The sequence below is a fragment of the Equus caballus genome, chromosome 6, assembly GCF_041296265.1.
Source record: "Equus caballus isolate H_3958 breed thoroughbred chromosome 6, TB-T2T, whole genome shotgun sequence".
NCBI classification, from domain to species: domain Eukaryota; kingdom Metazoa; phylum Chordata; class Mammalia; order Perissodactyla; family Equidae; genus Equus; species Equus caballus.
Genome location: NC_091689.1, coordinates 4,614,547 through 4,627,451, shown reverse-complemented (window position 1 = coordinate 4,627,451; position 12,905 = coordinate 4,614,547). Strand labels below are relative to the sequence as shown.

Here is a 12,905-nt window from a genome sequence, read left to right as displayed (position 1 = left end):
TTCATAAAATACAGGTCATCTCATGAGCTACTGGAAACCGTCTTTTCAAGTAGATGACCACGGTGTGGAAAGTATTCTTAAATTCTAGGATTTTCTCAGAAAGGGAATCTTGCATGTACACTTCCACCAAATATCCCTTTTTGTTGTTTGAACATAGTAGTCCATGTTCGAACCATACCCTTTGTTTCACAGGTGGCTCCATTTCAGTTTTGTTGTTAGCACTGTTGAGTCGATTCTGATTCCTAGCACCCCTGTGGACAGCAGAGTGGGACCCTGCCTGGTCTTTCTGCACCATCCTCTCACCTTCCGGTGCTCTATCAGACTGTGCTCCACTGCTATTCATAGGATTTTTATGGCCAATTTTTTCGGTAGTGACCAGGTCCTTCTTCCTAGTCTGTCTTAGTCTGGAAGCTCCGCTGAAACCTGTCCACCATGGGGGACCCTGCTGGTATGTGAAATCCCAGTGGCATAGCTTTCAGCATCACAGCAATAGGCAGCCACCACAATATGACAATCGATAGATGGGCGCTGTGGTTCCCTGACCAGGAAATGAACCCAGACTGAGGGGGTGAGAGGGGGGAATCTTAACCACTAGACCACCAGGGCTGGCCATTTCAGTTATCCTGCATCAATATCAAAACATTAAAAACTAAAAAGAAAACTAATATATACCATTTCTTCAAAAGCATGCTTTGGAAAAGATATTAAAGGGAGGTGAAAGGTGAGACGGCCCTTGAAAATGAATATCATAACATTTGTGCATTCTTTGAATAAACTAGTGACATTTAAGATTGCTAAATTAGCATTTTAATTTTCCTGAAGCAACTCAGTGATTCTGAAGACAAAGTTCTAAGCTATTTTTCTTTTTTCCACAAACCCCATTGTTTCTAATGTAAATGTGTACTGTGCATTCATTAATTAAAGGTTACTCTATAACAGATTCTTTTCCAAATTACCAAAGATCAGACCTTTTAATCATTAGGACAAGCATGTTATTTAGTAAATAAAAAATGCTTATGGATCAAAGACCAAAAAAATTCAAGTTTGGAAAATGATTCCTACAAGCTTCCTTACAAATAATGTTCCCTAACTTTCTTATAAAATTGGAAGTAAAACACAAACACATGGGTAAATAAATATTTGATCTTTCCTGGCACTTGCATCTTACAATTAATAACGCGATGGGATTTTAAATGTTAAGGAAATAATAATTTGCCATCAACGGGGATGGGAGAATTTTATTTATTGGTTTAGTGTGATTCAATTTGTGAAAATGTGCTTCATTGATCTTTGCAAAAGAACTTTAATTGGAAATGAATATCACAATCTATTTGCCACACCAATAAGCCCAAGTTGCTGTGGTTCATTAAGTAGTACACCTGCTATTTAACTTCCCACGGGGAGAAAAATCCTTGATTTAATACATTTAGGGGTGGCCAGAGGGGAGCCCAAAAAACAGCAGTATGAACTACTTATTTCTCTATTTATTCAAGTTATTAAAATATGCCCCAATTCCCTGCTTGAGACAAATATGACCTAGTACTTGATCTGGATATTCCTTTATCCTTTTATATGGATATAAATTCTTAAATACAACTGTAATCTATTTCAATAATATTCTTTAAAAAGCATCACACAAATAAATGAGGAAAGTGTGTTTCTTAATACCAGTGCACACAGAGGTTGCCAGATCACCCTTTAAAAGCAATCTGCAGCTCAGTGGGGTGGGGAGAGGAGGAGAGCACGGGAGAAAGAGCTGGCTTTTTATATTAGGATTAAAACCATAGGACAGATACGAAATAAACAATATCAACAGCTGCCCTCAACAGGACAGATACCCTTCAACAAATAATCAAGAAACAGCGGTCGAGAATATGCAACAAAGAACACGATAAATTCCTTTAGATAAAAGAGCTAAAAATAATGGACTAAGTTCCCAAGAAAGATTTCATAGCTGTTAGTTATTTGAAAATGAATTCTTACATCAGTCAGTAACTGGATTTGTAGGGACCTTCTGTGCTTAAGTCTGAACAAAAACTAGAGCCATGGGCTTGGTCCCACACGGGTCAGTCTATGCCACCATGAAGCTGCTTGGCTCCAGGCTGTGGATTCCTGCTGTGATTGCGAGCACACTAAGGTTGTGGTAGGGCATGGCTTATTACTAACTCACCCTTTTCCCTGGAGCAGTAACTCTCACTGTGTAATTTTAATTTTTACAAATAATGGCTAGTATGTTTCTGGTGGTAGATTAAGTGGGAGGGTTAATATTTTGACCATATTTCAATTATATTGAAATATGCACTAAAATTTATAACAAACTTTTTAGAGCCATATCTTCCTCTATCTGGAATACATCCCAACTTTCTATAAAACTATAGAAAATGGTAATTTAGTTTTTAGAAACATACTTTGCTATCAATTTTTTCTGTGATGTATTTTTTCCCATAAGGTGAGGCATTTTCTGCATGCAAATTAGAAATATGAGATTTAGGTTTTCTCCATTCCAGTTAACCAAGGCAATTTTGTCTCTTTAAAAACAAACTAATCAATTTATTCAACAACCATGGGTATCATTTTCTTGTGACTTCAAGATGAGGAAGAAGGAAGGATGGGGGATATGCAGATAAATCAGATGTCGTTAACAGTTGGGATGGTTTTTAAAATGTGACACCTGGTTTTCACCTCAGTGAATCAGATCAATGAAATCAGAATTTGGGGAGGGAATATTTGAATTTCTTGAAAAATGCCCTAGGTGATTCTAATGTGCAGCCAGGGTTGAGAATCATTGGAAGAATACAAGAGATAGACCAAAAACAAATAATTATAAATAAGTGTGGTAATAGCATTGATAGAAATATATACAAGACAGAAGAAAGTGTGGAGAAAATTCACAAAACTAGTTCTCTGATTACTCGGGATGGCTGGGTTGGGAAGAGAGGAGCAGGGGGTTGGCAGCACTTTCTTTACACAACTCTGTATGCGTTCATTTGTTTCAAAACAACAGGTGTTACTTTTCAAACATAAAAGCTGGCAATACATCAGAGAGGTTGAAATAATGATAATATATGCACAAAGTGTTGGAGAAGCACAGAAAAAAGCAGCTAATCCATGTTGGGGTCATGGAAGTCTTTCTCAAGCAAACACAAGTTTAACCTTAAGGATAAATAGAGTTATTTGGGCCCCTTACCTATTAATCAATTTGAAAACTATTTTAATTTTTCTTATCAAAAAATATTATTTACACAAATATAAAGACAGCTCATTTGCAGCATTCATTTAATTTCTGTTAACATTCCAGTTTAATAAGCAAACAACTGTATTCTAATAAACAAAGGAAACTATGTCTCAGACATCATTGGAATCTATGTTAGTATTTCTATACTTTAAAAAAGTGGTCTAAAATAATTAAAATAAATGTTATAACATGACATTTATATTTTTTACTATATAGTGATTTTAAGTAAATTAGAATAATTTGGGCAACAGATCAATTTAATCTCCTGAAAAGGGCAGAACCAGGGCCACTGCCTTGGACGGTGTAGGTTTGAGCAGCCATACTTGGGATCCCTAAGTAGAACTGTGCCAAGAAGAGTGATTTGCAAATATGAACACTAACATCAACAAAGAGTGCTTGCTTTGTCCTCCACTCAAAAGCCTATTACTATCTTTTGTGGCCAAAATAATTAAATATTCAATCATAGTTCCATCCTATCCATGCAAAGTTTTTAGTGGAATAAATGGTCCTAGTGCCCAGATGACCTTGCCTATTTTAGCCCTCATTGATGGCGAGTTCTCCTGCATGGTGTACATGTATATCATGTGTACCATACACCAGGACTAAGTGGGCTGATCTTCAGTACTCATGATTATTCCTACAGCTATTAGTACTATCTCCCTGACTGGATTCCCTGAGCAGGGACCATATTTCCTACATTTTAGGTTTTTAAGTAGCATTTGGCTGACTTGATTACAACACTTGTGTAAGGTGGGAGATTTCAAATTCATTTTTATGTGGTGCTGACCACTCTGTATGGCTTGGACGCACTAGGGAAAGGAGAGAAAGGAACAAGACCTTTTGAAGAGAAGAAGGAGCGTACTAGCAAGAATGAGTATGTCTAGTCACGACTTGTACATATTTCTTCTTCTCCTTGGATCCATGAAGACACTTATCCTTCCTTTGTCATTGCTTTATTAAACCCCATGTGTGAAATTCTTTTAATCATACTCTTATCACACAAATGCATTTTTGATTAAGATGTTCTAATTATTCTTTCTCTCGTAGCCATTATCTTGTTCTGTCTTTTTTTCTGGTAAGGAAATACCAAAATACAAACCAGGCGAAATACTGTTTACTGTAGTACTTTCATTGTATTCCAATCTGTAGGCAATATTAACATAGCAACAGGGCTGTGTGATTCTATAAGTGGACTATGAAGTTTTTAACAAACACTCGTTTGCCAACCAAGACACTTAAAGTTATTTTTCTTCATTAATTAATGCATGAATTAATTTAACAATGTTTATTGAGCAACTGCTAAGTACCAGGCTATGTGCTATGGGCTTGTGAGAGTATGGTTATCAAGGAAGGAATGTAGACAGAGAGGCAGTTAAATAGTGAGATGTGTGCTATGTGAAGAAAGCCTAGTGTGTCATGGGAGCATATCCGGGCCCTTAGCCCAGATGTGAGAGCACAGGGAGGTCTGGAAGGAAGTGACTAAGCTGAAGTCTTAAGGATGAGCAGGACTGGGCCAGGTAAAGGAAGAAATGGAGTAAAAATTTTCAGGCAAAGGACCAGAAGAAAAGAGTATGGCAAGGAAAAATCAGAAGAGTTACTATGACTGGACAGAGGGATTTGGGGCTGGGGGTAGGGTGAAGCTGTAAGAGGTGGGGCCGGAGGATTTGGCAGGGGGTGGATCACATGGGGTCTTGAATGCAATGTTAAATATTGCCAGACTGGCCTATGCAGCCCAACTCCACCTGGGCTTGCATCCTGGGTGTAATTTCACAGCACAAGACAAACATTTTAAGGAGGGTGGCGATAAAGAAATACTCTATGATATAGGTGAAAATATCTTTTTAAAAAGTATATCCTGAAAAAATAGTTTACGAAATTGTTTCACGGTTAATTTTACCATTGTCACATTATAGTTTCAGAGATATCTTAACAGCAATTAATTGATGAATAAGTCTTCTATCTATTTAGTAATGTTAATGAGCATCTACTACCTTTCCAGCATCGTGTTAGATATTCTAGGGTTACAAAATGAGAAGAGAATGTTGTCTCTTCCTTCAAGGGAGTACTGAGGTTAGAAAAAACAAAACCATAGATTCTCCTGAAAAAAATAAACAAAACTCCACTTCTGTCATTGTCTCTGTCACCCACACTTGGCCACTAGAGTTCATTTCTACCACTCCTTCTACTTCCTCCTAGATTCCATATATAGTCCTCTGTTACGTCCTATTATTACTGTTTTGTAATGGCTCCTTCTGCCTGAGTCGTTTGCTTGGTTTGGGATTTTATCGCTTCCATTTGACTTATGCACAATTTCAGCTAACCAATTCCCTTCCTCTAGTCTCTTTACCGGTTCCACTCTCCTATCCTCACAGTCCAACCCACATTAATCTCTCAGAAACCCTGATTTCACTCTTTCACTACTGTGTTTCAATGCTTCTTCTCATTTTCTTAGTTCATTAATATAGAATCTAAATAGTTTAGCCTAAAATTAATGAACTGTTTTGAATCTAAACTCAACCACACCTTTAAGATTCTTTCTCTACTTTGAAGCATAACTCAGAAGAGGGGGGAAGGGATTGCTCATCCTGGGTGAACTCTCAAAACTGGCCTTGTTTCAAAAGCATATTAAGGTAATACGTCCACTTACAGGTTTCCAGCCACATAATGAGAGTACCTTAGAAGAAGCAATGTAAAAAGCAAGATTTTAATATAAAGAAAGCTGAAAAAGGGTGGTGCCTTTTTAGTTGCTCATAATTTATCTAGCTCCTCACCCCAGGCTTGCCTCCCCTTCATGTTAGATTCTGGAAATGCCTATGTCGGGAACTCTTTGCTAAAGCCAAGCAACTCTATGCAGTGTCCTTTGAAGACAAGATGCCTGTTCTTCCCTTTGCCGGTCCCCCACTCCCCACTTGCAGACTTTAAAACACAATCCTGCTACATTAGGTCTGGTCTAAATTATGAGTCAATATGGAGCCTGATTCTTAAAGAATCCACACACCTCCTCAAGTGCAATTTCCCGGAGGGTCAATGAGATTATTCGCAAGTGGGGGCTGGGAAGTAAATCAAATCTTCCATTAACGCTTAAGTTAAAAGTCTTGTTCTCCAATGTTTGCTGAGTTTCCCACTTCTGTGAGTGGAATAATGATTCCTCCAATTATGGCATAGCAGTCATAATTGTCACAAAAGTACGTATTCTCAGGTGCTGTGTTATTCTGCATGCAATAGATGTTTCAGATTCGTGTCAAGTAGTAGTAACCTGTCAGATGCTGATGAACCCTCAGTTCTGATGACATTTTACATCCTAAATATCTTCCAACAGAAACACATGCCTAGTAATTAAGAAACATACCCAAATTATGTGAATCAATCACCATCCTCCTTCAAATACTTCCTAACTCCTTTTCTTTGACAGAACTCTGATTGTGTCTAGATACTTGGAGGCTCTGTGCTTCAGGGAAATGAAGGTTGGTTACTCTAAGCCAATTGTGCTAATTCCATTTTCTTGACAGTGATTGGCTTAGACAGGGACGTGTGATGTAATTCTGACTAAAGAGCTGAAAGGGGAAATCTACTGGGGAGAGCGACTGGGAAAGTTGTCCTCTGCTCACAAAAGAAAGGACACGGGCAGAGATTAGTCACTTTTTTTCCTGCCTATGGCTGCACATAATGCTGGGAAACATAGTGATACCAGAAAAGCAAAGCCAATAGAACCACAAAGAACGAGAATCTTAACATTGTGAAACTGATGATTTAACTAACTCTGGAACTTCCCAAACTCTCGTCTACTTGTTTTGTGAATTTAATAAACCCCTTGTTGCTTACATCAATTTTAGAAGTAATCACTGGGATACGTGCAGTCTAAAGCATCTAAACTGTTCTAGAAATTTAGTAATACGGCTTTGGGTATCTTAAGTCTTCAGTGACTGATAGGCATCTCTCAAAAGGGAGAATGAGTCAAGAGATGTACTCGCTTCATTTGGGAGACCCATCATTCAGTTCACACTATAATGGTTACATTCCTGGACCTGGATCCTCTTTGATATTATAACAGTCTGTTTTCAGTGGAGCATGTACTCAAATTACTTTTTATGTTAATGCTAATGACCTGTACTCTGTGGCAGTATAATGAAGTGGAAACAATATTGGGCTGGAAGTCAGAAGAGTTGGATTCCTGTCCTTATGTTGACACAAAGTCTCAGTGTGACCTTGGTCAGAAAATGGAACACTCTGGGATGTGGTTTTCTCAGCTGCTAAGTTAGGAGGTTACACATGATTATCTCTAATAGAGTTGTGGCTCTAATTTTCTAGAGTGCAAACATGCCCACAATTTTCATCCAGGAATCAGGAGCAGGCACTACAACCTGGGGTGTTCCTAACACGGGGATGTACTTTGCATACTTTCTACCTTTTGTGTTGCATTATTTATCCATTCTTATTGCATAAAGTTTTGTCATGAATCCAATAATGAGAGCTTTTTTATTAACTAATTTGGATTGCAGTGTTATCTGCACAAGGTCTGACAAAATCAGGCCTACTGACCATTTGGTGAAGTGCTGGATACAGCAGAGGTCAGCATGAAGGTAGGGACAAGGAGAATGGCCAAGAAGTGGGCATTATATCCGCTGCTTTGGAAGTTATTGGATGAGGGTCAACATATGAGAATTTATATCACGTAACACTAACAGAACCTTGAGACAAAATATCCAAGTTGAAAATTAAAGAAAACCATGTTTATTTATTTATTTAAGGTTGAGAATCTAGAAATCTGGTTGAGAGTTACAGAAATTAATCTAGGAAATATTTTCTTAAAGAAAACCCTTTATTCAAATCTCCTAACTACAAAGTTAGGAGGAGTGAGAGGAGATTTCTTCATAGTTACCACCTCCACTTTCATTGCTGGTCCTTGTTACAAGAGCCCCAAATAAGGTGCTAGCAACAAAGCAGGAAAGAGTCACTGCTTGCCAATGAACAGTAGCTTGATAGCAAGGGGCTCCATCCCTAAGTGAAAATGAGGATCCGTAGTCAGCTACCTGCTGATGAGGTTAAGAGAGTCTCTTGTTCAGCAACTCATGGGTGAGCCAGGATGTCCTCCCATCTCACTCAAACTGCTTTTTATTTTATCTCTGACACAGTTTGCCATTGTTAATAGGATTACTGCTGTGTTGCATTTCTCGTGGCTTGTTTTGCTTTACTACAACTTTGCACAATAGGCTACCCACAGGCACTCATTAAGGCACTGGGGATTCATAAGCTGGAAAAAAAATCTTCTTAAAAAAAAAAGAGTCAGAAGGGAACATGGTCACCAAGGTGACCAGAGCTAGTACAATAAAGAAGCTGGTTATACAGAAGACAACAAAATTAGTACCACTGCCTCTTTGTTGCTAATGCTCCATGAACAAAACAAGCTAGGTCAGGCAAATGGAAAGATATTTCCAAGTGCATTTACTTACTGCTATCATTGGATGAGAAGCCAGAGGTCTTCACTGCCTTGAAAAGTATATTTCCATATTAAACTAAGTCTGAACTGACAAAGCCAATAAGAGAAATATTGATGTATGAATTGGTAAAAAGAAAAAAAATATATTCACCTCAAGCTTACCACATTGTCTCCCTAGATGACCTCATATTCAAGATGAAATCACTCATGCTTTTACTTCCATTTGGAGGGCAACAGAGAAGCTTTTTAGTTTTTAAACTGAGGTTATGACAACTGAACCAACAATAGAAAATCATAGTCTCTAAATCAGTTTAATGTGTTTAATTATAAATACCACCAATTCATAGATTCAACAGCAGGCTTTGTTTTCACAAATATTGTTAACAGGTAGAAAAATAAGTGGTACAGGGCTGTGTTCTCTGGCACCTGTACAAAAGATGGCCTCTCAAGACAGCATTGCTGTTACCCTATTTCCTGACTGCTCCACTCCTAACACTCCCTGCCCATTTACTGATGCTTCTCCCACTTAGCTGTCAATTCCTTTCCTGTTACTGAAAAACAGTGGGGGAAAAATTAGATGAAAACAGGGATGGTGACTAGGAGGTGAGGGGCTCAGGAGCCTCCATCCAGGCAATTCCTCCATTAAAATTGCCCCACATTTTTACAATCCCTTCTGTTTTTTCACATGATCAAATTTAGTTGAAGCTTCTTCACTACAGATCAGGATAATATAGTAGCTACTTTCTTGCTTTAATGGCGCTCATTGTTTATGAGTTTCTGTGTGCATGAATTACCTCTCATAGTAGTCTTAAAAGAACTCTCGTCATGACACCTTTCTGCTCAACTGTTATTTTTCTAGATGTTCAAGGTCTCCCATAACATGAACCCACCCAACCTACCTATTTCCTAACATTACCTAACTCATCCCAACATGTGCATCCTCTGATTTAGTCAAATACTTCTAGGGTCTTCTGAGCACTTCTTACTCTGCCTTCATTATGCTGTTTCACTTTATTGGGATTTCATCTCTCCCCACCTCCACTTAACGGTCATCCTTCCAAATTCAACAAGATATTCAAGAAGAAATTAAGCCACTTACTCAGGGTTTCTCTAGTGAGTGGTAGAGCTGGAATTCAAACCCAGAGAGACTGTCACCATTCTCTCTTCAGTGTTGCTGACTGTTGTTAAATAAGTATTACAACTAAAAATTCAAAATGGAACTTTAGGACTTTATTCATGTTTTAGAATTTGGACACCATGAAGTCAGCACTTAGTATAAACTTAGGGCTTCCCAAAACAAGTTTAGAAATCCTACATAAATAAATATAACTCAATATTAATACTGTCATCCATAAGTTTTAACACTATGCAACTATAACTATAATTACATAAATGGAACTAACTTAAGAGAAAATATTTTAACTGTGCAAAAAATGTCATTCATGGTATAGTAATGATTCCATTTCTACGAAAGGATTATCCAAGGCAAAACAGAGTTAAGTGCTTATTTTCAGAAGTGAAATAAGATAAATTGACTAAGTGTTGGCTAATTTTAAAGTTACCTATCTATTACACAACAATGGAATGTTAGTCACTAAAGCACAGGAAGAATTGTAATCAACACAAATTATCAGGCCTACATACAAATACAATGCCTCGAGAAGACAAGTTAATAACACCACTGTGGAGTAGATTTAATTTCAATAATTATTAGTGAATATGGATATATTTTGAATTAGCAATAATCTCTTTAAATTACTTAAAAATCATTATAGGTAGCTTAATAAAGATACAAGTCCTTGTCTCATAATAGAAAAGCAAACAAAGAAAAGAGAAACAAAATAATAGAAACAAACCTTGATCATATATCAGAAAGTATTTAAAAAATAAAAAACAAACAAACCCAAAACACTAAATGTCATGTTGCCATTCCTTCTTGGTGGTCACTATGGTGGTCTGAATATGGAATTCATATTTTAATGCTCATTTCAGGAATTTTATTTTAGAAATGAGCAAAAGGTACCTAGTGAGAATCATGGATAGAAGAATTGAGAAAAGATCATGTGAAATAAGAAGAAAAAATAAAAATGATTTAATTTGGAGAGAACTTTTAAATCAGTGAATGTTAAAGATAATCAGCAGGAATGATAGAAAAAATTTTCTAAAATAGCTAATATTTATGGAAATTTTATGTGCCGAGGCTGTGCACTGACTTATTTAAGCCTTACAACAAGGCTTAAGGTTGGCGTAACACATCTCGATTTTACTAAAGATAAAATGACATTTTAGGAAAGTTTTCCCAAATACATTTTATGAAAATATCTGAATAAATGAAGTGTAATTGAATCCTTGGGAATTCTTCAGCAGATGATAAGAGAAAGATCTGTGGAAAAAATGTCCTTAAAATTAAGTAACAAGTGATTTTAAGTTCACGAAGGTCTTTTCAGGAATGCACACATTACTATTATTTGGAATACCAAGTGTATATTGCACCATTCACAAATATTAGTGGTGATTTTCATTTTCTTGAAGATGCCACTTAGGTAGATAGATCATAATTTCAATTTCGTTAAAGTAAATGTTTGATTTGACTTACCTGGTTTTAAGAAAACATATTTTGTTTAGTTGGAACAATTTTAACTACAGTTTGTTTATTTAAATCATGTAATGAGATATTTGTAGGTAGTTTTATTGGTTTTCTTTTCTGTAGTCATGGTTTCTTTATACTATGTGAATTTTGGGGGACTTATAATAAAAAAAGGGTTGTTTCCGATTTCCGCTTCACTTTGACAGTGATAGTCCTGACTTGAATGCTCTGTCAGCAGGATCTGTCCCGGTAGAAATGAAGTTAGGTAACATGCCTCAAAGAAAGCAAGAAATGGAAAGACCATGCAGAAATAGGGTACTAATTATATTCCACAGTATAAAGCTTTTTGGTTAGAATAACTGAATGATGATCCTGAAGAAAAATAACTATAAATCACTTATATTCTAAGGATAGATTGCTGTTCAAGTCAAATAATAACAGAGTGCCTTGGGCTTCACATACATAAAGTGATAAAAGATCATTAGTGTGGATGATCAAATTTCTAGAAATCAAATCAGTGCAGCTCAGCAGGCTAGGACACATGGAGGGAGGGCAATATATAGGTTTCTGTCCATGAGAATTGAGCTCTTAGAGGATTAATCTGATTTGGAATGTCCTAGACCTACACTAAACAAATATGATACCAAGAACTCTATGCAAAGGGCTCAAAGTCAGGGCCAGGTACACCTTGGGGATATGACCGAATTTATCCAGGATGAAAATTATTCTCTCCATAGCCATTTGTATTCAACTTATTAAAAGGATATAATGAGTTATCTTTACCTCTGCATGAAACCAAAGTACACATTAGTACAGCAGGTGAATTCAGCACGTGGTATTCAAGTGCATAGACTGAGAGAATACATTTCTAAAAATTACTAACTCACTGAAGGAGAGTATTTCTTTTGTTTTTAATTTGGAAGCCTCTGACACGTAATTTTCAGTTTGGATTTAGGAGATTGATCATAACTGTTAAAAGATATGATTCACATCTTTACACATGATCATTTTTATCATAAAGGAAATGATTCACGCACTAAAACCCATGCAAAATATTTTAGTTTTTTCCTCGAATAATTCAACTTATTACTATGGAATACTTTTATCCTCAATTGTTTACAATTCTTCATTTTTAAGTGTACACAGTCAGTATTAATCTCTTCCATGTGATAATTTTATTCTTTCTAATTAATAAAAAAGAGTGACAGTGTGTGAGGGTAGGTGTCACACTGTCTGTAAGTATACTATGTAGACTGAAAAGTTTAGTTGTGCATTTCAGGCAGAAAAGAGTGAGGATATCATTATTTCTTGGAGAATACATTTTGAACTCACCTAATTAAAGGGAAACTTTTACAAAGGTAAATTAACTGAGTATGGCCAAGAAAATGGTTTGAGAATGTGTAACATATTGGGCACCCTGGTCTGATCTCATACACCTTCTTTCCCAATTAAGGGATGCTTGGGGAAGGAAGATAATTCAGATCCCTTAAGGATTGTTTATTGTGGGTAAGATGCAAAAAATATGCATAAGAAGTGCTAGTTTGAAAGAGATGTTTCACTAGACTATGGCATAAGTTTAGAGTTAAAAAAAAAATATTCCTCATGGTATGAGCAGAGAATTTGTTGTATAATAGAGCAAGGACTGA

At 36.6% G+C, this 12,905-nt stretch overlaps 1 protein-coding gene across 7 annotated transcripts in view; it reads right to left on the bottom strand.

Annotated features, from left to right (window-relative positions):
* The window catches only part of SPAG16 (sperm associated antigen 16), a 1,027,170-nt gene that overhangs the window by 96,020 nt on the left and 918,245 nt on the right, over positions 1-12,905 (bottom strand). The window lies entirely within an intron of this gene.